This window comes from Ranitomeya variabilis, chromosome 6 (assembly GCF_051348905.1).
Source record: "Ranitomeya variabilis isolate aRanVar5 chromosome 6, aRanVar5.hap1, whole genome shotgun sequence".
Classification (NCBI taxonomy): domain Eukaryota; kingdom Metazoa; phylum Chordata; class Amphibia; order Anura; family Dendrobatidae; genus Ranitomeya; species Ranitomeya variabilis.
Window position 1 is genome coordinate 113,569,359 of NC_135237.1, and position 7,613 is coordinate 113,576,971.

At 40.8% G+C, this 7,613-nt stretch overlaps 1 long non-coding RNA gene across 1 annotated transcript; it reads right to left on the reverse strand.

Annotated features, from left to right (window-relative positions):
- Positions 1-3,681: 3,681 nt before the first annotated feature.
- On the reverse strand, positions 3,682-7,352 carry LOC143783493 (uncharacterized). The gene is made up of 3 exons (XR_013217208.1): positions 7,313-7,352; positions 6,144-6,490; positions 3,682-3,774 (listed from the first exon to the last, which is right to left on the reverse strand). It is a non-coding gene; the product is annotated as an uncharacterized LOC143783493 (long non-coding RNA).
- Positions 7,353-7,613: the final 261 nt, after the last annotated feature.

Consider the following 7,613-nt stretch of genomic DNA (forward strand, 5'->3'; position numbering starts at 1 on the left):
TAATTATTTACGTTGGTATTTTGTCCTCATTAGGGATTTGACCAAAAACATGTAACTATAACATGTATATTCTCTATTTGGCCACTGAGTCATTGCATTTGATTATTATATATAAGTAACTTTGCAATGTGTATTGGTATATTTATATAAATACTTTATTTCCACTGTATTTGACTATTTATTTCATATATTTCTTTTTTTGTATTTGTTCTATTTTATCTATTATTTCAATGTTTTCCTTTCACATTTATCATTTTCTTTCTGCATTTATTCTTTAACATTCCATTTTATGTATATCCTTTTTCTTATAATTTCATATTCACCGGTGTCCCGCTTTCACGTTCCCATCTTGCCTCAGTTCCGCACTGCACTGTGCACTAGTCATCTCCTTTGCCACACTTCCGTCCTGCATACCGCATTCTCTCTGTCACATTTCCAGTCACATGCACTTCAATCTGCCTGCCTCGGCAAGTGTCTGCGACAACTTTCCTCTCTACCTGTTCATCATTAAGCCTGTTACATGGTTATTCCATTTCATTATTTCAGTGCATACTGAACTGATCATCTGCTTGTGGGCCCTTATGTTTGTTTGTTAGATTTTGAACTTTACCCTTATTTCTGACTTTTACTGCGATTCCTTATTGTGATTTCTACTCCTTCTTTTTCTTCTATCGCTCTCTCACATATTTTTAAAAATATTATTTTTATATTTCATTCATATCTCTTTAGTATATCTCTATCTTTCTCTGTTTTTAACTTCCTTCTTTTTTCTATGCACCTTACATACCGTAATTCTTTTCTCTTTTTACCTTCACTCTGACTTCGTCTTTTTTTTTTCGCTTCCAACCTCTAGTTTACCATATTTAATCTCATTTATAACTTATTTCATCTTATTTTTTTCTATTGTATTTAATTTATTTGTGTTTACTTTATGGTTTGCGCTTGTAAACCTGTATACTGATATATGCCCCTTATTCTTGGGTGCTTTCAATGAAAAATGTTTTTTCTTTTTTATTGTCTATCTATGCAGTATTTTGTTGCTTTTGTTCTTTTTATGATGTATTTTTACATGATGTAGTTTATCATTTTATCTGTGTCCATATATGTATTTTTGTAGGCCATGAACAAGGTCTTAGGAGTCGGACTGAAACGTTGGCCAGATCCCTGTACAGACACTCAGCTGCACTATTAATTAATTTATTTTTTTCACGTGGTATACGTCTGGACCGAGGTACTTTCAAATTATAGTGATTGCAGACTTGTTGCTTCAGACCAGACAACCTCTTTAAATGTTCAGATTTGAACTGTGTGATGTGCTGACTGTCATGCAAAAATATTGCAACCTCACCTTGTTTCTAGTTTCTCAATAATAATTATGCTTTAATGTTACATGCGGCTTCTGTCAATCTCTCAAAGATAAATTACATAATAAAAAAAGGTTGGGGACATCTGCTTTAGTGCAGAGGGAACTGTAGAGAGACATAAAAACAATAGGGGATCACTCATAACTGCTCTGTTCATACTGAGTTTCTTTCAATTTCTAAACACTCAAACAGATACCAAAGTTCATCAGTTTGCATCAGTCTTATAAAATGCCATCATTTTTTATTTACAATAGTTAGACTGTGTTCATACCTGCATTTTCAATTCATTTGGAATTAACAGCCATGGCCAAAAGTGTTGGCACCTTTCAAATTATTCCAGAAAATGAACTATTTCTCCCAGAAAAGTATTGAAATTACACATGTTTTCTTATACATGTTTATTTCCTTTGTGTGTATTGCATCAACACACACAAAAAAAATAGACAAAACCTCAAAACTGGGCCAGACAAAATTATTGGCACCCTCAACTTAATATTTGGTTGCATACCCTTTGGAATACATAGCTGCAATCAATCTCTTCCTATAACCATCAACAAGCTTCTTACACCTCTCAACTGAAACGTTGAACTACTCTTCTTTTGCAAACTGCTCCAGGTCTCTCATATTTGAAGGTGCCTTTCCCAAATAGCAATTTTAAGATCTCTCTCCTCATGTGTTCAATGGGATTAAGATCCGGTCTCATTGCTGTCCACTTGAGAACTCTTCAGCGCATTGTTTCCATCATTTTCTGGGTGCTTCTTAAAGTATATTATGAGTCATTGTCCTTCTGGAAGACCCATGAATTAGGATGCAAAGCCAATTTTCTGATACTGGGCACTACATTGAAGATTACTGAAGGATTTTGGGTCGCAGATTTCACAATGCCTTGCACACAGTAAATAAGGAAAACACCGTGTGCACTGCTATAATATGGTGCAGAGACTAGGTGCCCAAATCCTTATAGTAAACAGTAGAAGAAGTCTCGCACTCAACTTAAGCATAGGTTTTTTTTCAGGTTTTATTGGTACTGTAGTAGCACTGGAAACGTTTCAGCCTATATTAGGCTTTCATCAGTCACTACAACATTAAAAATTGAAAACAAAAATATAGTATAATACAGTGTACAGATAACACCCAATATGTATAACAAAATAAAGTATATACAATTCATAGAACAGAGCCATATTTGTAAATTATTACAAGATCCATGAGAGTATAACCGAGCACAATATTCTCGCTGGGCATGGCGATCTACCAACCAAATGTGAGAAAGACATAACGGAAGAAACACATACCGTGCTGTATCTTATCAAGGTGTGTGGACAGTTCCAATAGTCGGGACACAGATATTGCGTGTTGCCTGTAATGGCGTGATAAAGGAAGACAATCACTCACAGCTGTGTAAGACGTGAGTGTATAGCTGATAGTGCATGGTGGTACTCACAAAAATAGTCGCTTGCGGAAGCAAATGTTGCTGTACGAATAGGGACCTGTGATGAATGGTAATGGTAATAACAGAGAGGAATGTAGGTGTGTCTACATAGTATAGGGCCATATCAATTCTGGGGACATCCCACCTATCTTGTATTTACCTCAGGTAACGTAGCCCAGATGTAAAGTGATGGCCTCCCAGGGCGACCTATTTGAGATTTGTGCCGGCTGAAAAAGACATGAGGGGGCTAGATGTTACATAAAAGTGGGTTACCGGTTATACGGTCATGGTGGTCCAAAGGCACATCATACCTGTAGGAGAGCCGCTGTAGGAAAATGCGTTCCTGGCAGACACGGTATCCACCGCTTGTCTGTAGCCATGAGGGAGCGGTACTGTTTATATCCCTGGGTATGAATCATGTGCACGCGTTGTAACCGGAAGTGACGCTGTATGGGAACGGCCAGACCGGAAGGACATGGCCGTGCGTGTCAGCCAGTGTGGATGCGTTCCACAGTAACAGCGGTAATGTATCTAGCAGAATCGCTAGACATTACGCTGTGGGCAGTATGCAAGCTGCAAGTGGTGATGGCTGCTATGCGGGCATGTGGACAATGGTATTATTATATGTACAAGGCTGACACCTTGTTGTAATGTAAATGAGATGGGCGGACCTGAAAGAAGGTGGGAATAAAAGGGTGGGGGCGTGCTCCAGTGTGTGTTGTAACTGTGATTGAAAAACACAGGGGGACACAGTGTGTATCAGAGCAGATGGATAACTATTTGTATCGTATGGGGTAACATGCAGGCCATAAGAGGCACACGGTGTTGCATAGAAGTGAAGATGATGGAACATACACAACACAGGTGTCAACCGACAGGATGGATCTCTAGGTGGTCCGTGGTGCATAGTGCCATAGTGACAAGTGATTGATCCGGTGCAGATTCATGCTGTGTCAGACATCCTTAATATAGACGATTCTAAAAGATGAAAATAGATGTCAATCCAACATGTCATGTTACATATGTCATAAAACATTATGAAAACATACTGAGATAATAGTAACCAGATCAATAGCGTCTTCAGACAAAAGCGGACAACTCATATTCCCTGTTGAGTCCTTTTGGGGACAGTGTGTCTAAACAGTGGATCCAGTATGCCTCTCGTTTTTTAAGCATAAGTATCCTGTTACCCCCCCTGCGTTGTGTGGGGACATGTTCCAGAACTTGGAATTTTAGCTGTGAGATACTGTGTCCCGATGTGTGGAAGTGGTGGGGTAATGGTAGTAAGAGATTATTACAGCGTATAGTGGATTTGTGTTTGGACACACGATCTCTAATGGGTTGTGTCGTCTCTCCTACGTACAGTAAGCCGCAAGGGCATTTAATTACGTAAACTACGTAGGCTGAACTGCACGTGAAAAATCCTCGAATTTTAAACTCCTTCCCAGAGTATGGATGTCTGACTACGTTTCCTTTCAATACGTTATTACATTGGACACAATTTAGACAGGGAAAGGTACCTTCCCTCGGTGTGCTCAAGAAGCTTTGTCTCATGACTGATTTTGTGCCAATATCCGCCCTGACAAGATTGTCCCTCAGACTCGGGGCTCTCTTAAAGCAAGGAAGGAAGGGTTGTTGAAATTCCCTGACCTTAGGAAAAGCATTGGAGAGAATGGACCAGTTGTTACGTATCGCCCTATGTAATTTGTACATGTAAGGGTGGAATGAATGTACAAAGGGGATGCGTGAGGTGGTGTCCATTTTTGGTCTACTGGTGGCGGTTCTAGATGTTTCTAGAATGGATGAGGGATAACCCCTGGCTCTGAATTTCTTTGTCATCTCTTGTATGCGTAATTCCCTGGTGTCGCTATTGGAGACTATGCGCTGTACCCTTTGATATTGTGCTTTGGGTATGGATTTCTTGGTTGACGGGGGATGGAGACTTTGAAAATGTAGGAGACTGTTGCGGTCTGTACTCTTAGAATATAGATCAGTGCTAAGGAGACCACTAGTGTCCTTAATCACCAGAGTGTCCAAGAAATTCATGTTCCACCTATGGTAGTTCATGGTGAACGAGATGCCTGGCCAAGAGGTGTTCAAAAAAGATAGAAAGGTATGGAGGGTCTCCTCCGAGCCCCGCCATATACAAAAGACATCATCTATATACCTTTTCCATACGATGGCATTCTCCCTAAAGAGGGGATTCAAATATATACTACTCTCCTCGAAGTGGACCATATACGCATTTGCATACGGAGGTGCTGCGTGTGAGCCCATCGCGGTCCCCCGTTTTTGAAGATAGAATGTATCTTCAAATAGAAAAAAATTTGAGGTAAGTATGGTCTTTAGGAGGTCAATACATAGTGATGTCTGGTCCGTGTCTCTGTTTGTGTTCTCAAGTAAGTGGCGGACAGAGCTGATGCCCTCCTCATGGGGAATTGAAGTATATAAATCCCTCACATCCAAGGTCACCAAGAGGGCATCCACTGGAATGGTGTTAATTTCTCCAATCAGTCGTAAAAAGGAACCTGTGTCAAGTAAAAAAGATCTTGACTCCTGTATGAGGGGGGTGAGTATCCGTTCGACGTATCTTGCCAAAGGTGACAATATAGACTCTGTGGAGGCCACTATGGGTCTCCCTGGTGGGTTTTCGAGATTTTTGTGAACCTTAGGAAGTGTATAAAATACAGGTATAATGGGGTTAGGGTTCATAAGAAAACTACATGTTTTCTGATCCAGAACCCCCAGGTGTGTATATTTGTGAAGGATAGTTTCGATCATGTGACGAATCTCATGTGTAGGATCCCTCTCTAGTACCTGGTAGATAGAACTGTCACTCAGTTGTCTCATTATCTCTGCAAGGTATTTAGCCCTGTCCATGATCACCAATGCCCCTCCCTTGTCTGCTGGTTTCATAATAATAGACTTGTCACCCTGCAAATTTTTGAGAGAATGTCTCTCCTCTACCGTCAAGTTGGGAGGATGGAAAAGGTTGCCTCTTTCAATGTCCCCCCTGAGAGATGTGAACGCATCTTGTATGAAATCAACAAAAGTTTCGACTGCGTGTGAACTTTGTGGGGGTCTAAAGTGGCTTTTATTCCTAAGGCCCAAACTGGACGAGGATAACAATTTGGAATTACTGTCCATGGGGATAATCTCTGTGACTGGAGGGATAGTGGAGAAATGTGCCTTCAGTCTGATCGAGCGAAAGAATCTCTGAAGATCCATATCTAACTCAAAAGTGCGGCACCGATATGATGGACAGAATGAGAGTCCTTTCTGTAAAAGAGAGTGTTCAGCCACACTTAATGTGCGAGATGAAATGTTTATAACTAGATTGTCCATACCTTCGATCGAGTGGTCCTGTATGTCTCCTGGTTTCTTCTTGTGTTTCTGTCCCCGTCTTGTCTTCTTGTGGGGTATCGCCGTTGTCCTAAAAAAGGAAGGGTTGACACTGAGGTAGTAGGTGCAGATTCGTGGTCCGACCCAGAGGTTGAGGGATCTGAAGATGTAGGATGGTTTGGACGTATGGTTGTGCGCCGAGAGTTGTCCTGCCATCTGTACACTCTGTTGTTCTTGTAGTCCTCCGCGTCCCTTGCAAATTTATTTCGTTTTCTGGCTTCAATGTCCTTTTTGTGTCTGGTGATACGATCCTGGATCTCCGCCTTGAGTGAGGATAGCTCCTCTGATGAACCTGTAGCAGATAACTGTATTTCAATAGATTTAATGTTCTCAATGCTATCTGCAATGGCGCGTTGGAGATGTTCCACTGTAAGGGTAATTAGATCTAGGGAACACTTATTGAGAATGTGCTCAAATTTAGTGCAAAAATCTGGTGAGTCTTTAAACAGTGTGGGGCGGAGAGGGACACGTAACCCCCTCGGGATTCGTTGTACCCGTATATATTCTGACAAGGTAGCGCAATGAAGCTCAAGGTTTGTCTGGGATCTCAGTTCCCGTTCTAGATCACGACCACGAATCTCACGTGGTGGGATCAGTAGAAAATCACTGGATATTTTAGATTGGGCGAGAATATTGGCGGTTTCCTCTGCGTTGTAGGAAAACGTGGGGAGATTAGACATGGCTCTATAGCGTGCAAACACGTACAGGCAAAGTGTATATAAGGAAAACACCGTGTGCACTGCTATAATATGGTGCAGAGACTAGGTGCCCAAATCCTTATAGTAAACAGTAGAAGAAGTCTCGCACTCAACTTAAGCATAGGTTTTTTTTCAGGTTTTATTGGTACTGTAGTAGCACTGGAAACGTTTCAGCCTATATTAGGCTTTCATCAGTCACTACAACATTAAAAATTGAAAACAAAAATATAGTATAATACAGTGTACAGATAACACCCAATATGTATAACAAAATAAAGTATATACAATTCATAGAACAGAGCCATATTTGTAAATTATTACAAGATCCATGAGAGTATAACCGAGCACAATATTCTCGCTGGGCATGGCGATCTACCAACCAAATGTGAGAAAGACATAACGGAAGAAACACATACCGTGCTGTATCTTATCAAGGTGTGTGGACAGTTCCAATAGTCGGGACGCAGATATTGCGTGTTGCCTGTAATGGCGTGATAAAGGAAGACAATCACTCACAGCTGTGTAAGACGTGAGTGTATAGCTGATAGTGCATGGTGGTACTCACAAAAATAGTCGCTTGCGGAAGCAAATGTTGCTGTACGAATAGGGACCTGTGATGAATGGTAATGGTAATAACAGAGAGGAATGTAGGTGTGTCTACATAGTATAGGGCCATATCAATTCTGGGGACATCCCACCTATCTTGTATTTACCTCA